At 37.0% G+C, this 21206-nt stretch overlaps 1 long non-coding RNA gene across 1 annotated transcript in view; it reads left to right on the top strand.

Moving 5' to 3' along the window:
• The window catches only part of LOC141543549 (uncharacterized), a 30825-nt gene extending 11466 nt beyond the window's left edge, over positions 1–19359 (top strand). The window contains exons 3-4 of the long non-coding RNA XR_012482468.1: positions 2656–2798; positions 19240–19359. This is a non-coding gene — a long non-coding RNA (uncharacterized LOC141543549). The remainder of the gene's footprint in view (positions 1–2655; positions 2799–19239) is intronic.
• The last annotated feature ends 1847 nt before the right edge of the window (positions 19360–21206 follow it).

Consider the following 21206-nt stretch of genomic DNA (forward strand, 5'->3'; position numbering starts at 1 on the left):
CCTTTAAAAGTGTGAACTAAGTACATAAGCATCTGCAGCTTGTTTCAAGTTCTGAACCATAACATTGAAGTCCTCTAATAAGATCAGGAGTTGAGTAAAAAAAAAAAAAATTGTGAATCAGGCAGTGAACTCATTCATTCATTCATTTATATTTAATTTAGCTTCTGAGGCAATTGGACTTGCCCAGGGTCACACAGCTAGAAACGGTTAAGTGTCTGAGGTCTGATTTGAACTGAGATCCTCCTGACTTCAGGACTGGTGCTTCATCACCTAGCTGCCCCAGGCAGTGAACTTATTAGAGAAAGAAAGCAAATGTTCTGTAAGTTGGTAGACAAAACCTCCAGCATTTTGAATGGGTAGGAGATAACAAATTGAGTATACTTCAAACAGGAGAGGGGTTCCTGAGTTAGAGGGAAAACTTGGAAGTAAAAAGGGGAGGACTAAGGAATATTCCAACTTCCCCACCTCAATCAGTGAGTTGGGGAGAATGAGTAAAAGTATATAACCTGTGCTGGTAAGGGAAGCCAGGAGGGTTATGTCATCAGGGGGAGATGGAAAGGAAAGACTTTTAAAGGTGAAAACCATTTTGCCTATGGAGCAGGCTTTCCAGAGGGGGCACAATTGAGGAAGTTGGGTTAGACTAGGAATTAGAGATCAGATAGTAAGAGATGAGAAATAGGGTTTAAATGCCTAAAGGATTTTAGAATGGGGAGAAGGATGGGAGAGAAAGTTTAATGATCTTTGAGCAATTAATGCTGGTAGGTTTTCATTGTCCAAGGGGGTTTGACCACAGAGTCCCAAGGTCAAGAAATTCAAGTGAGGGGACAAATGCTAGAAGTTGAAGGGATGCTAATTATTATTCTTTAACCAAGGCAGGAAACCAGATTAAAGACATTATGGGATTGGCATCCTCCTCTTCTCTAGAATGGAAGTCTGGTGCTTGATGAAATGGTGTCTCTTCCTGAGACTGTCAAGGAGCCAGGCAGAGGAACTTCCTTGCTTGTTGAAATCCAGGCAGTTTTTCTTTCATGATTTCTTGAAATATAACATCCAGACCCTCTTTTTGGTGATGTCTTTCAGATATTTTAATACTTTCTAAAATTATGTATCTTGGATCTATTTTCCAGTCATTTGTTTTTTTTATTGAGAAACTTTATATTTTCTTATTTTTTTTTCAGTCTTTTAAGTTCATTTTATTTTATTTGTCTTAAGGAGTTAATTTCTGCTTAGTTTATTCTAATTTTCAAGAACTCTCTTATATGAGTCAAGTTGAATACAAGTTGTTTTTTAAAAAGGGGGAGGCAGGGGCAGTTAGGTGGCTCGGTGGATAGAGCACCAGCCCTGAATTCAGAAGGAACAGAGTTCAAATCTGGTCTCAGACACTTAACACTTCCTAGTTGTGTGACCCTGGGCAAGTCACTTAACCCCAGCCTCAGGAAAAACAAACAAAAAATAAATAACAAGTAAAAAAGGGGGGCCCTTTGAATCCCAAGAAAAGGATTTTATATTTGCCCAGGAGATGATAGAAAGTCATTGTAGTTTACTGAGTAGGGCAGTGGTAGGGTCAGACTTTAGCTTTAGGAAAATCACTTTGACAGCTGAGTGTAGACTTTAGCAACTCTTTGGGTATAGAGAGTGAGGAGTTGAGGACAACACGTAGATTACATATAATCCTAGGAGGGAGAAAAATTTGGAACACAGAAAGTTTTTCAAAAATGCTTTGAATCACTATTGATTGGTGTAAATTAAGACAACTCTGAAGTACTACTTCACACCCCTCAGATTGGCTAAAATGACAGAAGATAATGATAGATGTTGGAGGGGATGTGGGAAAACTGGGACATCAATGCATTGTTCGTGGAGTTGTGAAATGATCCAACCATTCTGGAGAGCAATCTGGAGCTATGCCCAAAGCGTTATAAAACTGTGCATATACCTTTGACCCAGCAATGTTTTTACTGGGTCTGTATCTCAAAGGAGACACAGGAAAAGAGGGCAATAATGTTTGTGGCAGCTTTTTGTGAATGGATGCCCTTCAGCTGGGAAATGGTTGAATAAGTTATTATGGCATATGAATGTAATGGAATATTATTGTTCTATAAGAAATAATGAGCAGGCTAATTTCATAAAAGCCTCAAAAAACTTGCATGAACTGATGTTGAGTAAAGTGAGCAGAACCAGAATAACAGTGTACACAGCAATAGCAATGTTGTGTGATTATCAGCTAAGACAGACTTAGTTCTTCATTCAGGGATTCAAGGCAATTCCAATAAACTTTGATGTCATCCATATCCCGAGAGAAAACTATGAAGACTAAATGTGGATCAAAGTATAGGATTTTCATCTTTTTTTCATTTGTTTTATTTTTTTCTATCTCATGGCTTTTCTTTTTTATTCTGATTTTTCCTTCCCAACATGACAATATGAAAATGTATTAAAAATGAATGTACACATATAATAAATAAGGAAAAGAAAAGAAAGTTCCATTCATTCTGGCATGACATTTTTGGTGGAGCCATATTACCTCTTTGTGATCACCTCTTCTTTTTCTGCTTATTCACTAATCATGCCTCTATTAACAAGTTCTACCTTGAATTACAGTCCATTGGATGTCTTACCTAGAATTCACACAGATTTATTTCTTTTGATAACTAGGACATTTCCCTTCTCCAGCCCGGTGATACTTCTATTCTACATGATCTGTCAGAGTTCAATGACAGGACCTCAACAATCACCAATCCTTCCTTCCTCCGGGACATAGTTCATCTGAGCTTGGTGATATGAACACATAGGGGCAGGTAGGTGCTCTTGTTATTTCTTGCTGCTTATGGGGAATGTCACTTCTGTTTAGACATTTTTATTTGGTCTTCTCCAGTGTCCCTGACCAAAAAAAGAAAGAAAAAAAGAAAAGAAAGCTAGCTAAGGGCTATCGGTGCATTCTCTCTGCCCTCCATTAACACTGACTTAACTGTCCCAAGCCAGAGATCCCATTACTCCTTTGATGCATTTTGTATGTAAGGACTGGGATTTTCCACAGACTCTTCATTGATTTGCTCTGTCTGGCTTGTCTGAAGTCAATATCTGTTTTCAGAGATAATTCTGGTTTTATTATGCATTGATCCTAAATCCTCCTCCCTTCACAACCCGATCTAGATTTCTTTCTGTAGCATCTGGAGCAGCCTCATTGTCTACTTGAGATGCCCAGAAAAACTACTCTTAGAATCCACCTCCCCGCAAAACCATAGTGCATGCGTCCCCACCAATGGTTTAACTGTACACAGCAGCCAGAAAACAGGATAAATTTAAAGCAAAGATATTTAATGCAATAGCACTAGGTAGCAGTAAGCCATTCCCCCCCACATGCATGCCTCCCTCGGGAGCCCCCCAGCCGGGCTATGGCCCTCGAGAAGCTCTTGGTGAGCCTGAGCCCGGGTTGCCTTTGCCCCTCCCCGTGCTCCCCAAATCCTCATGGCTGTGCTTCGTCCAAAGGCCCGGGTGGCCATCTTAGCTCCCATCTGACGGGGGCAGTGTTTCCAAAGCCTTTGGACGGGGTGGAAATGCTTCAGTCACTGGGCAGGCTGCAAGTCCTCATCTTCGATCAGATCTCAGGAGGAGGACTCTGAACTGAACCAAGCTGAAGGCTGTCTCTCTGTGCGGGGATGAAAACCGACTTAAGGCTTTCAATCCACAAACTGTGCTCTGACGGGCACACAGATTAATTTGAGCCCAAAAAGTACAGAGTAGAGAAGCGAGGCCTTATTTTGCATGCCCTTGGCCTTCACTCCTGCCCTCTTACATAGGAGTGAGTGGCCAGCACCCCACCCTCCGGACTCTGAGCTGCTTTATGCCTACGTGAGCCCCTCTTCTCACAGTGCTGTCCCAGCCCCCGCTCGGCTTTTTATTCATCTGATTTCTAGAGTTTTCCAGTGAGAGTCAGTAACTCAGGTGGCATTTGCCTTTTTAAATTATGATCCTTAGTGTACATTGCATATTAAGTTTGTGCATTTATATATAGGCAAGACTGCAGAACAGAGTACAGTGCAATCATCTCCATCCTTTCCTCATTCTAGAGACTGTGCTCCTAGTAATACAGCCCAAGACTGGATATATTTTACTAACTGCCATATGATAAAATAAATTCATTCATGTTAAGCTTGGGTCACATTCACAGAAATGTAATATTCACAATAATAAAAGTCCTAGGGGAATCGTACATATCCAAAAATATGCAAAATAGGAGTAACAAGACAAAAAAAGAAAACCAACAATCAGTACCTTTCCATAAGAAACTTACACATTCTTCTAATGCTATACAAGTTTATTAAGAACAGGTCATGCTGAACTGGTCTTTTTATTCAGCAGGGCCTATCAGAGTACTTTGCATATAATAAAAACTTAATAAATGTTTATAAAATTGAATTAAATTGACTAATGATCCCTTCTTCCTTTTTCTGCATACTCATAAACCATTTTTAAAATTTCTATTTTAATAATTTTTAAATGCAATCAATTCACCAACCAATAGTTTGTAAAAGATAATTTTCCCCTTTTATAAAAAAACTGGAGCATTTGTCTTTCTTGATTACTATAGTAATCTCTTCCCCTTTTCCCAATCTAGTTCTCCTTGACCCATCAGAGATTGTTCACAGTTTCAATTATCACACCCCCAAGTATTTTTTGTGTCCTCAAATATTACTTATCTGGGGTAAATGACTTGGGAGGCAGTTAGATGTTTCCATTAACAACTGTCTAGGTCACATAGTGTAGTAAGGAAAGGATTGGAGATCTGGGGTTCTTTCACTGGGGTTCACAGATCCTCAAAGAGTCTATGAATAAATTTTCATATTCTGTATTCTTAAATGGGAAAAAAAAGTCTTATTTTCATTAACCTTTGGGTTTCCTTTATTGTCTCATGTATTTTATCTTATACATTTAAACATTATTCTGGAAAAGAGTTCATAGGTCTCACCCGTCTTCTAAAGGAGTCTATGACACACAAAAGCTGCAAAAAGCTATTTACAATCACTGGGTCTCAATCTTGGCTCTGACACTTAATAGATATATGACCCTAAGGATGTCACTATACATACCTTGTTTGGCTTCAGTATGTAAAGAGGGATAGTAATATTTATCTTATCTACCTAGAAAGGCTGCTGTAAACCTTAAAGCCTTCACAAATGTTTTCAATTCCCTGTTATCATCCCACAGCTGCAGTAAGTCATTTCTTGAGATATGTAACTAGAATTGCACACTCTTCAAAGTTCATACATAGTGTGGTTTTAAATAAAGGTTGCATAACATTTTGTGTTTTATTCTTTTTTCTTTTTAAAAAATCTTTTATTCATGCTTTTTAGTTTTATGTATAGAAATTTCTCACACCCCACTCAATAGATCCCTTTCTTGTAACAACAAAAAAAAAAGTTTAAAATAATCATCAAAATGGTACAGGAAGAAGTGTAGTAGAAAAGCATTTATTAAGCTTATTCCATGCCAAACAAGTACTGCTCTAAAAGCTAGGAATACAAATGGAAAATGGAGACAGTCCCTGCTCTCAAGTAGCTTAAATTAGGTAAGACAATACATAAAAAAGACAATGCAATCTTGGTTGATTTAGCAAAGCACAGGCAGGTAGCAAGGCCTCAAAGGTCTTGGGGAAGAATGACTGGGCTAGTGACTCCAGATCAAGAAGACAACAGATCCACTGAATTTCCAATAGAAATGAAAATGGCAGGGGAAAGATGAGCAATCTGAGAATTGGCATTGATGTCTAGAAAGTACTTGGCAATAGGTTCCTGGGGATTGGTTTAAAAGAAGGGAAGGTCTCTTCTATATCTGATAGTCTTTGGAGCATTCTGTACCTATACCCCACCACTTCTCAACCAAAAGAATTGTTCCTATGGAACCAAGTTCTCTAATCCGAATTCCAGTGTCTTTTGATTTTGTTTTTTTTGACCACATTATTGTGGTCATCAAATACACATACATACATACACACACATGTGTGTATGTGTTTGATTTGGTTAAAAATTTCTTTGCTCTGTATCATTTCATGTAAGTCTTCCCATATTTTTTGTGAATTCATCATTAATCATTTCTTATAGTGTATTCATATTCTATTATATCCATACTATAGGCTAACTGGCATCTACTTTTTTTCCTTCCATAAGAAGTGATGCTATTAATAATTTGCTATTTATAAAACCTTCCTGTTCTTTACTTCCTTAGGTTACATGTTCAATAGTGGTATCACTGGGTGAAAAGGATGAAGCATTTTTTTCTTGAATAATTCCAAATTATCTTCTAGCATGGTTGTAACATGCCTCCTGTCAGTTACAATTACTAGTCTGCCCTAGGCCCAACAGAGTACCTTTGACCACTGACCTTTGCACTGTCAACTCTACCCGGCATGCCTCTTCTGAGGCCTTCAAGGGTCTCTGGCCACAATCTCTTGAATCTATAGTTTAATAACCAGTAGCACGCTCAAGAACAGCCACATGTAATCTTAAAAGCCTTTATTGTACCTACTCACATAATGCCCTGACTGATGCCCTGACTTGTTGGTTCCCTAGTGAACACCTGGTCAGAAGACCCACATGTTCATTACCAAAATCCTTACCTCTTTTGGCTACCCATCTTGGCTTGGCCTCCCAGGCTAGGGAGCCAGGGTAAAGAGCGTCAGGTTAAAGAGAGGGACTGCTGCCTGCAGTGGGCTTATAAAGGGCCTGTGAGGTCACACACACAGCCAATCAGCGAGAGAGTCACCCATTACAAAGCTATCTCAAAATGGATAGGATCCCACCTACAAGGCAGTCCTAATATCCACAGAAATTACTTCCTGGGGGACTCAAATCTCCTGATATGCTGTGGCGCCGCCCATTTAAAGGGCTCTTACAATTCCCTTCTCTTGTTTTGCTGGAACCACATCCTTACACATGGTTCTACCAGTGGTGAATTACTGTGCATTTTTTTTCCTAGGTCATTCCATCATTAAATTTTTATTCTTATTTTTGCTAATTTAGATATGAAAAAAATGTTAGAATTATTGTAGTTTACTTTTTATCATGGACACAGTATTTTTCAAATGACTGTTGGTCATTTGCATTTCTTCTGTTGAAAACTTCAATTTCTTGAGCCATATACTTGGTAATAAATATTAGTTTTATTTTTAGGTTTATGTTAATCCACATATGTCTTAGATATTATATTAGACTTTTATCAGAGATATTTGATGCAAATTTTCTTTTAATAAAATTTTATCTTTTAATATCACAGTCATTTTCAGATACATTCTCTAACCCAATCCAAAGAGCCTTCTCTTACAACAAAGAAAAAGTTAAAACAAAATGACATAGCAATTTCATCTGTTCCATGCCTGTAGTCTCCCCATCTCTCCATTTAAAAGATAGAGATGCATTTCTTCATCTTCTCTAAGTCTATGATTATTCATTAAAATTAAAAAATGGCTTTTTTTTCTTCATTATACACAATATTTGATGAACCCCGTGGACTTTTTGTTCCTATATCTTATAGAAATATTATAAAGTGTCCAAAGTTTTAATAGATTTCTGAAGGAATACAGAAGCAGGGAGCTGATTGTCCTGCCCTATTGATACAATGTCTTAAGTATTGCGTTCAATTCTGGGTCAACATATCAGGAAGGACATTGAGAAGCTGGAGTGCATCCAGAGAAGAGCACCTAGAATGGGGAAAGGGCTTTAGATGATGTTAGATAAAGGAACTAGAGACATTTAGCCTGGAGAAGAAAAGACTTGGGAAAACATGGAAGGAAAACTTCAAACAATTAGAGCTATCTCAAATAAAATGGGTACCTTTGGAGAGCAGTAGGTTATTCCTTTGAACAAATGCTAAACTTAAGACCCTTTAATCCAGTGTGTTTTACAAGTGATTCTAGTTCAGCTATAGACTAGATAGATTAGATCTGAAGTCTTTTTAAATTCTCACTGCCTGTGATTCTTAAGAAACTTTATAAAATTATGTTATTGAGAATTTAGAGCACATTCTTTTTTGTTTTTTTAAATAGCTTTTTAAAAAATATATGCAAAGATAATTTTTAACATTCACCCTTGCAAATCTTGTGTTCCAATGTTTTTCTCCCTTCCTTCCCCCCACTGCCCACCCCAGACAACGAGTAATCCAATATATGTTAAACATGTGCAATTCTTCCATACATATTTCCACAATTATTGTCCTACACAAGAAAAATCAGATCAAAAAGAAAAAGAAATGAGAAAGAAAACAAAAAGCAAGCAAACAACAACAAAAAAAGTGAAAATACTGTGTTATTGTCCACACTCAATTCCCACAATCCTCTCTCTGGATGCAGATGGCTCTCTCTATCACAAGATCATTGGATTTGGCCTGAATCACCTCATTATTGAAAAGAGCCCTGTCCATCAGAGTTGATCATCTCATAATCTTGCTGTTGCCATGTATACTGGTCTCTTGGTTCTCCTCACTTCACTTAGTGCAAGTCTCCAAGCTTCTCTGAAATCATCCTGCTGGTTGTCTTACAGAACAATAATATTCCATAACATTCATATACCATCATTTATTCAACCACTCCCCAAATGATGGGCATCCACTCAGTTTCCAGTTCCTTGTCACTACGAAAATGGCTGTAGAGCACATGTACTTAAGAATACAGCTTAAATACTTCCCTAAATTCATTAAATTGCACTTACCCACATTCATTTGTTCAACAGTTTTTAAGATACTATTAGTTTACAGTATAACAATGACCATGATCTTGGAGAGGCTTCAGAAAATAGCGGAAGAGAGCCTGACATGCTGTGACATGTGTGTGTTTTTGAGGTCACTAACAGTTACACATGCGTGAGCAACAACAAAAATTGGAGTAGGTCATAACTACTCACCTAGTTCTAAGAGATTCTTTTGGCATGATAATCCTTTGGACCCCCCAAAACTCTTGGTTACCAGCAAACTTGAAGACTACCATGTCCGGCTTCTTCCAGATTCTTTAATTAAAAAGGAGAGAAACATTACAGGATCATTTAAGCTCTTGGTTTTCTCAGACTGACTTGAGTTTTGTTTTTGCCTCAATAGAGGAGGAATTGTTCACATTCATGATAACCTATCTTTAGGGTTCCTCTCCACAGTGATGCTATGCAAAGATTAAACTTAAGTATTAAAGAAATAAAAGTGTACTGGCTGAGAACATGTGAGAATGAACCTAATTAAGTTCTTCTGTACAGCTGGAGAGAAAGAAATTAGTTGAAAAGAGAAAGAAATTAGTTGAAAAGAGACCTAATTTTAGATTGGGTCAGCTAGGGATTAGTCTCCCTCTGATAATGAAGAATGGAATCTTATAGTTGCAAACCTACGAAGGACCTGGGATAAATATAGTGGACAGTATAACTCACCATGAAACTAAGGAGCTCCTGCTGCAAAACAAAGAGTTAATTTTCCTATTTTTCCTCTCTCCCAATCAATTTATTCTTTTTTCTTTTCTTTTTTTTTTTTTGGTTGTTATTGTTGCAAAGGAAGGATTGTATTCATAAGGCAAAAATAATCTGGGAAGAGAAACAAAAAAAAAAAAAAAACCAAAAAAAAAAACAATGCTCACAGTTTACACTCATTTCCCAGTGTTCCTTCTCTGGATGTAGCTGATTCTGTCCATCATTGATCAATTGGAATTGGATTAGCTCTTCTCTATGTTGAAGATATCCACTTCCATCAGAGTACATCCTCATACAGTATCATTGTTGAAGTGTATAATGATCCCCTAGTTCTGCTCATTTCACTCAGCATCAGTTGATGTAAGTCTCTCCAAGCCTCTCTGTATTCCTCCTGTTGGTCATTTCTTACAGAACAATAATATTCCATAACCTTCATATACCATAATTTACCCAACCATTCTCCAACTGATGGACATCCATTCAACTTCCAGTTTCTAGCTACAACAAAAAGAGTTGCCACAAACATTTTGGCACATACAGGTCCCTTTCCCTTCTTTAGTATTTCCTTGGGATATAAGCCCAGTAGTAGTACAGCTGGGTCAAAGGGTATGCACAGTTTGATAACTTTTTGGGCACAGTCCCAGATTGCTCTCCAGAATGGCCGGATTCTTTCACAACTCCACCAACAATGCATCAGTGTCCCAGTTTTCCCACATCCCCTCCAACATTCATCGTTATTTGTTCCTGTCATCTTAGCCAATCTGACAGGTGTGTAATGATATCTCAGAGTTGTCTTAATTTGCATTTCTCTGATCAATAGTGATTTGGAACAATGTATTCTTTTTACTCAAATATTCAAATGGTAGAAGGCCTGAAGTCAAGAATAAAGTGGATCCCTTCCCAAAAAACGACTATACTTTTCCTCTATTAGAGTCTGTCTTTGAAGGATAGGTAGGGTATTAACTAGAGATTATTATTATTATATATTCTATGGTGTATTTTAAATGGAAGGAATAGTATGAAGTTTAGCGCTACCTACTTGTACCTGTATCGGAATGTGTCAGTTCATGCCATGTACTTGGTATCCTCACTCATCCACCCTGGAGGACTGGTTACCAAAATGTTTGGTAAAGTTACGTGTAGTAGTTCTATCCTTATTCCCAAATAGACCACCAGGTGGCAGTGTGTGTTCAATGTCTATGCATCCCAGGAAAAAGGTTAAGAAAGCAGGCTTTTTTTCTTGGCTTTAAGGAGAGCCAAAGGACAGGAACTGAGGAAAAGGCACAAATAAAATTGAATTGAGAAGGGTAAAGTGGGAGCGACAGCATTACAATCAGGCTTGATCACATCTGCTAAAACAGCATGCAAAGATGGAAAGAAAATTCTGGTAACTCTGGAAGGCAGGATTAATAAAGGGACAGAAGCAAGATATGGGGGAAAGGAGTCCCAAGAGCAAGGTTTGGAAGAAAGACCTAAATAGAAGGGAAGAGGCAATAAGGAAAATTAGAGTAGGCACTGAAGAATACCGACTTTTTTGGGGGGAAAAAAGTATGTCCCTATACTATGTAATGTGAAAATTGTAAAATAGGAATGGGTGGGGGGAGGAGATGGTGAGAGGAGAGGAGTCACATGTTTAGGATGCTGCTGACATCCAACCTCTGGGGAATAGGGTAGCGTAGATAAAGATTAAGATCTAATCGTATCTCTTATGTCTAAGTAGAGAGAGAAAAAACTGCCTTGGAAAAAAAGCCCAAAGGTTTTTCCAATTTACAGATACAGGTAACTTTGAAAGGGACAGAGACGTGCAGAAATTCAGACAGATGGTTCAGTCCCCAAGGTGAAAAATGGGGATCATCAAACAAAATCACAATTCTGGGGAGATAGCCCAGACAATGGTTTCTCTGGTGTTCGATGAAGAAAAATGCATAAGTGAGAAAGTACACTGGTTCCTTAACCAAGAAACCACCAGGAGCAATCCAACTGCTTAGCTGCCCTGCAGAGCTTATCTATATAATTAGCTCTTAATTATCCCAGCCAATGAGAAGGAGTTATGTGGTATATTCGAAATATCTGATAATCCAAAATCATTGTTTATATTGATTCTAAAATTAGATTCCCTTCCTTGAGTTCAAGCCAGTGTATTCAAAAGTAGTAAAAAAAAAAAAAAAAAAAAAAAATAGGAGAGAAGTGGATCTGAGACACAGTTTGTCATAGCTAAGCCACACGAAAATAGCCCAGAGGTGACTAGACTCCTACACTTTAATATGGGAATTGCAAAGAGCAGTAGTTTACTTTTTCACTCCATAGCATTTTACAGAAGTGGTCGGAGCAGAGGTGTCATTTCTGTCATTTCATTCACCTCACATACATTTGGAGAAGGCAGCCCTCAGATACAAGATAAACTTCCTTGGGCAAAAGTACCTTGTCTGTAGTGTGGATAGGTTGTTATTCCAGAAGGCCAACAATCCCAAGACACATGTGTACCTGGGTTCTGGAAAAATGAGAAACAGTTCTGTATGTAAAGCAAAGTGCTTTCTAAAGAGCCGAGTTCTGGCAGAGACAGCCAGGCACAGAATCCAGATGGTGTACGCACATGTCTCTCTTGTTACTTACAGGCCTTCCTTCCCTGGAATAACAGCCTTGCCCAGAACAGGGATACTTTTGCTTCGTGAGGTTTATCCGGTATTTGAGAGGAAGGTTTCCTCTACTCATTATCTGAAAATACAGCTGCCTCTTAGGAATTAAGGGTGGAGATGCAGTGGAATAGGAATTCAGTAAAAGCCCTATGTCATACTTTGTAAAATGCTTTCATATCGAAGAAAGTCATTTGTGGTCTACTCATTAACTAAATTCTCTTTCATTTAACATTTCTACTTTTATTAAATGTTTTATTGATGCGTCTCCCCCCCCATCCGCCCTAAACTTCATTGTCATTTCCCAGTGACTCAAACATCCCAGAAATCTTTTTAATAATTAGTTCAGGCCTGGAGAATAAACCAAAAGGATTTTCCCATTGTTTCTAAAGTGAAGAAGAAATTTGGAAAAATCTACCCTGGATTGGAATTCTTAATTCCTGATGTGTTTTTCAGCTTTGGTAAGGAGAGTGGTTTGTGAAGTGTGATTAGATGAGGGGCATCGAGATTTCAACAGTACATGATATATGATTTTTCTTTGCTTTTTCTTAAGATGAAACCACTTCTCTCCCATGGAATAGCCACAGACATAAACATAGTTCCTAGCCTTCACTATCTCACTGAGAGGACCTTTGTGTTCCAGGAGAAAGCAAAAAGAGGAGATGCTATTCATTCCTTTAAAGGATGATACAACAAGGATCAAAGAAAGCTGTAGGAAATTTCAGGAACCCAAACCTAATGAGTCCGAGATTTACTTAGGGACCTTAGACCCCCAACCTTTATTACAGCATATGTTGTCCTTTCTAATAATTAGTCAGGGGAACAGGGAAGGAACAGATGAGTGATAGTGGAAGTGGTAGAAGAAATTTTAGAATCCTAGAATCTTAGTCTTTTAAAAGCTGAAAAGGATAGAGAGAATGCTTTCTGATTCCTGTTCTAATTCTAATTAATCCTAATCTAATTCTTAATTCTATTCTTAAATCCCACACAGGAAGCTAGGTCTTCAGTATTGAGAATGTAAAATGGCCAGCTGCTTGCTACTTCCATTTTACACTGCTATTCTCCTTTTCCTTCTCAAACACTATCACAGAAATCCTAGCTTATTCAAGTTTTACTCTTTTTTTTTTTTTTTTTTTTTTTTTGTCATTAGGTAAAAATGTCTTTGGCTCCAAATGGTAGCCTTATAGAAGAACAACTGAAGGCAAAGCAAACATTTACTCCTGGACAAGGAATTGATAAAATTTGAGATAGGCTTAAGTAAATAGCAGGCTATTTGTAGGCTAAAAAGGGGAAAATAAAATGTAGACTTTTCTTCAAAAAGTTAATCGAATTAAAAAAAAAAAAAAACTTTGTAAACCTTAAATATAAATGTAAATTATTAAAAAAAAAAAAAAAAAAAAAGAAAAGAAAAGAAAATTCCAGGTTGGCTAACTTGCCTTTCTTTTAACAAATATAAAAAAAATTTATTTATTGAGGCTACTCCATAGACTTAGACGTCTGGAATAACTGGAATAGCCTGCCATTGTTTTTACTAGTTCATCCATAATTCAAGTTTCCAAGAGGAAATCTGCTGAGTACATTGTAGCCATTTAACAGGTAGTCTTTCCTAGTTCTCTGCTTCCTCCAATTTATACTTCACAAAGCTGACAAAATAAATTGGCTGGAGTGCTTGAAAGTGTATAAAATGCTTTGTTTAAAAATTCTGTAATTTTTTTTAACAGTTGAGAAAATTGAAGCTTAAAGGTTTCAAATTGTGAACTCCCTGAGGCCAAGAACTGTCTTTAGCCTCTTTTTATTTCTAGAGTTTAGCCAAGTGCCTGACCTACTATGGTAGGTACTTAATAAATTCTTATCAACAGATTCACTGATTTAACCTGTCAAGTAAGGAAGTGTCTTAGAGCTGAAACTTAAGCCCCAGTTTTCAGATTCAAAACTTAAGAAGTTAAACTTTTTCAGACTCCCCGACCTTGTTCAAAAGTCAATCATAAGCAAATCAAGTTAGAAAATTTCATTATTAATCATTAATTTCCAACAGTTTCCAGATATAATTTGGTTGGCATATCACTTGATAAAGATATAGAATTCTGTAAAAATACAGGATGCTGCTCAATATATGGGCTATAACAATTCATACTTATCTTGACATATATCATTATCTACTATGAGACAATAAGGACAATCTTTCTGCCCAGCAAATATACTTAAGTTATTTACACACTTTTTTCTTCCTTCCCTCCCTCACCCTCTCTCTCTCTCTCTCTCTCTCTGTATATGTATACATAGTATATGAGTGTACACATATATGTATATACACTCATATACTACGTATACATACATATACACACATACACATACATATAGAGAAATTGAATTTTGAGTTATTTTACCTGCTCTGTTACTAAGGCTTACCACAAGGATTCCCATAGACACTATATAAAAATTGAACAGCACTTGGTCTTTAAAAATGTCTTAAACTACAAAAGAAGGACTTTAATTGGCAAAATGTTTGATTTGACCAAAATATACTGTACTATCTTGAGGTATTGTTTTTCTTTATGCTCTAATATATTCAATAATACTGTAGAGTGGTGGTATATTCCCTTATTGTTAGTGGGAAGTACATCATGGTGATATACTATAGTATATATAGCATAGTATAAGCTATAGTAGTATAACCCACAGACCTAGAACCTTTAGGGATGAGGTATTGTTTTTCTTTATGCTCTAATATATTCAATAATACTGTAGAGTGGTGGTATATTCCCTTATTGTTAGTGGGAAGTACATCATGGTGATATACTATAGTATATATAGCATAGTATAAGCTATAGTAGTATAACCCACAGACCTAGAACCTTTAGGGACTCAATTTGTGCATGCTGAGTTGGGGGAGCATCCATAGAAATGCTGCTTTAATAAATGAATTGATGACAAAGTTCCTAGCATAGGACATTAATAATCATGATCACTCTATTACATTAAAAAAAAAAAAAGAAAAGAAAATCAAAGCAAAAGAATGCCAAAACAGCCTTTTTTTTTTTTTTTTTTTTTTTTTTTTTTACTTTGCAATGATCAAATAAACAATGGCACAAATTAGGAAATGTCTACACTGGAGAAGGGAGAAAAGGTTTAGACAAACCCTGGTATTGTCATGGGAAAAGGGGAAGTTCTACAGTAAGATGAGAGTTACTTTGATTAGGTTTGGATTTTTCTCCAAAGTTTCTGTAATTATGCTAAAATATTAATTATTATGCAGATATTTTCTTTTTTCTCTTTTTAGATTTTTAAAATTAATTTTATAATTATAACATTTTTGACACTACATATGCATAGGTAATTTTTTACAACATTATCCCTCGTACTCCCTTCTGTTCCGAATTTTCCTCTCCTTCCCTCCACCTCCTCCCCTAGATGGCAGGCATTCCCATACATATTAAGTATGTTATAGTATATCTTAGATTTAATATATATGTGCAGAACCGAATTTTGTTGTTGTTGTTGTTGTTGCAAAGGAAGAATTGGATTCGGAAGGTAAAAATAATCTGGGGAGAAAAACAAAAAATGCAAACAGTTTACACTCATTTCCCAGTGTTCTTCGCCTGGGTGTAGCTGATTCTGTCCATCTTTAATCAATTGGAACTGGATTAGATCTTCTCTATGTTGAAGATATCCACTTCCATCACAATACATCCTCATACAGTATTGTTGTTGAAGTGTATAATGATCTCCTAGTTCATGCAGATATTTGCAATCAACATTTTTCTATTGTCAATTCTTGAGATCTTTCTATCTTAATCTTTCTATGTACCTTAGCCTGTTTTTTGATCTTACTTTTCATAGATGATAAGCAAACCAAGTTTAAACTTGTTATTACATCTACCTTTTCTATGTTACCTCTTCCCTCCTCCCTCTAAGTATGGCTCCTCATCACTATCTTACAAATTATTTCAAAAGTCTTTTGAGTGGGGGGTAGGGGACTTTTTAAAAAATAGCATTTTATTTTCTCCCCAATTACTTGTAAATATTTTTAACATTAATTTTTTTAAATTTTAAGTTCCAAATTTTTTGTCTTTCCCTCTCTATTTCCTTCCTCCTCCCTATAATGGTAAGCAATTGATATAGGTATACACACACACACACACACACACACACACACACACACACACACACACACATTCCAGTCTCTGCTCCCTTACAACATTAACAGAATGATCTTCATCATGACTTTGGTTCCCAACCTTCTAAAAAATATTAATTGACTCCTTATGTTTCATTGAGTATAATTCAAAATACAAGCCAAATTCACTATTTGATACCCATCTTGCCACTCTACAGAAATTGCCTTGCTTTTATTCTGAAAATAGAGAATACATACAATATTATGATCATACTCAACATTCTTCTACCTGGGAAATAATATGCTTTAGACAAAAATGAGTGAAATAAAAGATTGGGAAATGAGGAAAAGTACAAGAGAGTTGTTATTTCAGTCCTGTCCGATTCTTTTTCACCCCCCAAATGGAGATTTCTTGGCAAAGATATTGATTTCTCCCTCTCCAGATCATTTTACAGATCAGGAAACTGAGGCAACCAGGATTAAAGGACTTGTTCAGGATCATCCCTACTAGTAAATATCTGAGGCTAGATTTGAATTTAGGAAAATGAGTCTTCCTGATTCCAGGTACAGTGCTCCATCCATTGTACCATCTAATAGCAAAAAGGAATTTAAACATTTCTCAAGTGCCAGTAATGGACAGAGTGCTAGAGGTGGGAAGTGATGGATACAAATTTTGAAAAGCAGCTTGGTGACTCTAGAAAGCAGTGGATTTAGAATAGGAATACCTGAGTTCAAATTTCAGCTCTGCTCCTTACTTAGTCAAATGACATTGGACAAGACACTTCTCTGGTTTTTTTATCTCCTTCCTTGTGGAATGTGAAGTTTGGTCCAAATAACCTGTAAATTCTCTTCTCCATCTAAATATTATGGTTTAATCTCTTTTTTCCTTGATATTAGTGATGGCATTTTTTTCCTTGTATTCTTTAGCAAATATTAATTTTTCCAAAGGAGTGCTAAGACATAGTATAGACAAAATAAGGCAATGAAGGAAAAAATGTGGCCCTTGGTCAATATTTCTCAAATGATATATTGTGAATAAAGAAAACAAATGACAGATAGAAAGATGGAGTGTATCAAGTGCTTATGATCCTTATTGTGGGGTGCCAAGGACTAAGGATGCAAAAATTAACAAGTGAGACAGTCCTTGGCCCTCGAGGGTCTTTCATTTTAGTGAAGGCAAGAGGGAAAGGGGTGAGTGGTCTGGAAAACTTGGGGATGCTAATTATCAATGAATAAGAGGTAGCTTGAGACTGGGGAGAATGAACCAGGTGGTGCTATATATCTTAAACTGTAGTTTGTGACCCCATAACTGAATGTAGGGGTCATGAAATTATGATTTATTATTAGTAAATGCTTGATTAGTGCATCTGGATCCACAGGATCCAGGATCACATAAAAATTTCTCAGGTGAAAAGTGATTGTTAGTAGAAAAAGTAGAAGCAGCCTAGAGATTTATATGTCAGAGACTGGAGTAATCAATCAAGTGCTCTCTTAAGCCTGGGGTGGAAAACCTCCTGCCCACAAGGGGCATAATCATTTGCAAAAGATGGAACCACCTCCCACAGTTTGAACTCTCTTAAGCTGACAATTTTGTGTGACCTGTGAATGATGTTAAATCCAAATGACCCTTGGCAGAAAACCCCCACCTCTAAGTCTTTGAATTCAATATAAGAGTTATTTGATCCATCAACATTTGGTCAGACTTTCCTGATAACTCCTTGAGGCAGTGAAATCTCAGGAAAAGATATGACTCCATAGGAGTAAGTTTATAGAGTGGTGAGTGTGTGACTGGAGACAGCCAACGAGGTAAGGAAGAGCACAAGAGATAAAAGTAGCCCCCTTAGCTAGAAGCAGAGAATTGGGAGACCCAAAGGCACAGAAATGCCAACAAAGGATGTCTTTAATAAAGCATTTCTAGAGATTACTGGCCTTGTTACAGTCTCCTCAGCAAGGCAGTGCATAAGCACATGTGTCACCTGAGGGATGCAGGGAGGAGGGGGGGAATGTACAGTGGCCAAGCACTAGCTTGGAATCAGAAAAACTCCTCTTCCTGAGTTCAGATCTTATCTCAGACACTTACTAGTTGTGGTGACTCTGGGCAAGTCACTTAATGGCACTTGCTTCCATTTCCTCATCTATAAAATGAGCTGGACAAGAAATGGAAAAGTAGGCCAGTACCTTTGCCAACAAACCCTCCATTTAGAGTCATAGTCAGACGTGACTCTTCAACCCAGCAAGACAATAAGTGACTTGAAGCAGAGTAAAAGGTACCCTGTCGTCAGTTTCTATTGAACTGAAATCTTGTCCAGCTATGGCTTGGAGGGAAGCAGATGGAACAGAAAACCACTTCTCTGGGTGTCTCTCTTTCTCTCATTCTGTGTGTGGGTATCCTTTCCTACCACTCTGGCCAGAAATTCTGACCTATTTTGTTTCTAGACTTCACGTTATCCTCTGGCACTTCTCTGCCTTATGCCCTGCGTCTGGCTCGCTCTAAGTCCACATCTATGCTTCTGCTCCTGTGAGTCTCTCTGTTATGCTTATGCCTCTTTGCTGTATTTCTCCACCAGCTTGTTAGCTCTGTGATGCTATTATCTCCATGGCAACACTTCCTCTGGGAAAGAATGAGGGTGTTGACAAAAAGTAAGAGAAACTGTAGATTAGAGAGAGAAAGATATCCAAAATGGAGGTGAGCTTTGGGGCTGACTTTACTCCAAACCTCCAAGAATAGGAGATCCAAATTCAACTTGAAGTTTGGAATGTAAGCTTCTAAGCAAGTTACTTGTATCTCTCTACCATCTTTCTCTATGTTTTCTTCATAATAACCAGTGCTCATCAGATATAAACCCATCTCCTGTAATCTGGGTCAGCTTTCTCTCCAATTTTCCTAGGCTTTATGAATCTGGTAAGTATAGGGTCTCAGAAGTTTTCAAAGTAAAGAATATTTGCATAAAAACCAATGATCTTCCCATTATTGTTTATTTTACTCTATAGTAAATATGTACTTAATTTTAAGTGTCAAATCTTAAGAACTTTTTTTTTTTTTAATTTTAAGGACAAAGAGAAAATCAAAGGGCTGTAGAGGAGGACAACTTGAAATAGCTTGAAAAAGTTGTGAAATGGGAATAATGAATAGATAATAAAATAATAAATAAATCATTTAACCTGCACTAGAGAAGACTAACCTTTTCCCTTTTTTTAAAAAAATAAATTCATTATTTTAATAAATATTTTTTAAATTTTTGAGTTCAAATTCTCTTCCTCCATTCTGCCCTTCCCCTTTCCATTGATAGAGCAAGCATTGTGATATGAATTATACATGTGAAATCAGGTAGCATAACTTCTCAAGAGGTGGAGTAATTTAAATTACATTGATTGTATCACCTGAAGGATGGGGATCAAGTTATCCTGTGGGTATCCATTTCTGAAACTATAGTTTACATCTTCTCATCATCATCCATGATTATCAGTCAGCCATCACCTTAATTAGTTGAATAAAAAGCATTACTCAGCTAGATAAGGCGTTGGAAAATATCCTCTCCACAACCTGGGGTTACACTTCTCACAAATACACAAAGTATTCTTGAGTTGAGTGGGAACAGACTTAAGTCACAAGGCATCCAAGACCATGGCCTCCTAGGTAGTAAGATAGTAGAGATTTAGTCTTTACTTCTGACAGCCTTTCTGATTGGAGGTGAGTTCCATGCGTGAGAAATGTCACCCTAATTGTTGATGATTTGCCAATACCTTTTAGAAATCTTCATTTCTGTAGGACATACCCTAACCTCATAAAGACTATTTGCCTTTTAATCAACTAGCAAGTGTTAAGATTATTTAGGTTGTTTTTTTGTTTTTTCCTTTTAAACCCTAATATTCTCTAATTTTGTTTATTCATGAAGGGTTGAGAAGAAAATAAAAAATCTATGCCTCAGGCTAAGTTAATAGCTTCTACAGTCCTTCTCAAAAGCAAGAATGAACTCAGACTTATGTAGAAGTTCAGGTCCAAGCACTGCCTGAATAGGGCCTACTTTTTAATGTTATTTGTGTAATTTGTCTTACACAATTTACACTTTTGCTTGTCTGAAAAGGACACATATTCTATTGTATAAGTTTGCTTTGGACAAAACCCTTATGCATGAGAGATCTAGGTCAGCTATAAATAACATCTTACTGACCGTGGGACTTTTTTTCTATATCATAGTCAATAACTCAGAACAGTTGGTATTAATATGAGAAATAATTGAAATTTAAGTGCCTTGAGATTGAGGAAATTAAATTCGTTTCTAGATGTTTCTATATTATTACCTACAGTCTAATGGCATTAATGCATGGGAAAACTACATGGGGGAAATGGAAGTGTACTAATCAACTGGAATTTAGGTCCATGGGAATAAAATGAAAATCAATTTATTTCTTAAACTTCCCATCCTTTAAGAACAAATGCTCATCTAAATGGGTGATTTCATGGTTAATCAGTGTAGAAACTAGGAAAAGAAAAAAGGCAAGCCCATGCAAAAAGCAGATAGTATTTGTTGAAGGAAACAGCCCCAAGTCTGAAGACAAGTGGACAGCAGATATATATGAGATGAGGTGGATTTCCATGAATTGTTTGGGCTTTTGCCTGACATTAGTGTCTTAGCAGTCCATGTAGCCCCAAATTTAGCTTCCTAGTCCCTGTGGTTTAGTTTCCCTTTCTTCCTTGGGAGCTTAACTTTGGGATTTTAAACAATATAATTTGAGGGGAAGGGACAAAGGAGAGAATAAAAAGTTTAAATTGCCTCTTGATAACTTTGCAAAAGGATTGGGCATTCTCACAAAAATTAGAGCTTCTCTGGAGGTATAAGCAAGACTTGGCAAAAGATTTGTCTCAAAATTTTCCCAGAGATCTGGAACTTATGCCTCTGTATAAGGGGCCATTATTTCATAAAGGGCATTTCAAGAAGTGCATTCAGTTTTATTTGTAGCCTTAACTTCTTTTTTTTGTTGTTCTGAGGCTGGGGTTAAGTGACTTGCCCAGGGTCA

The sequence above is a fragment of the Sminthopsis crassicaudata genome, chromosome 5, assembly GCF_048593235.1.
Source record: "Sminthopsis crassicaudata isolate SCR6 chromosome 5, ASM4859323v1, whole genome shotgun sequence".
Lineage (NCBI taxonomy): Eukaryota > Metazoa > Chordata > Mammalia > Dasyuromorphia > Dasyuridae > Sminthopsis > Sminthopsis crassicaudata.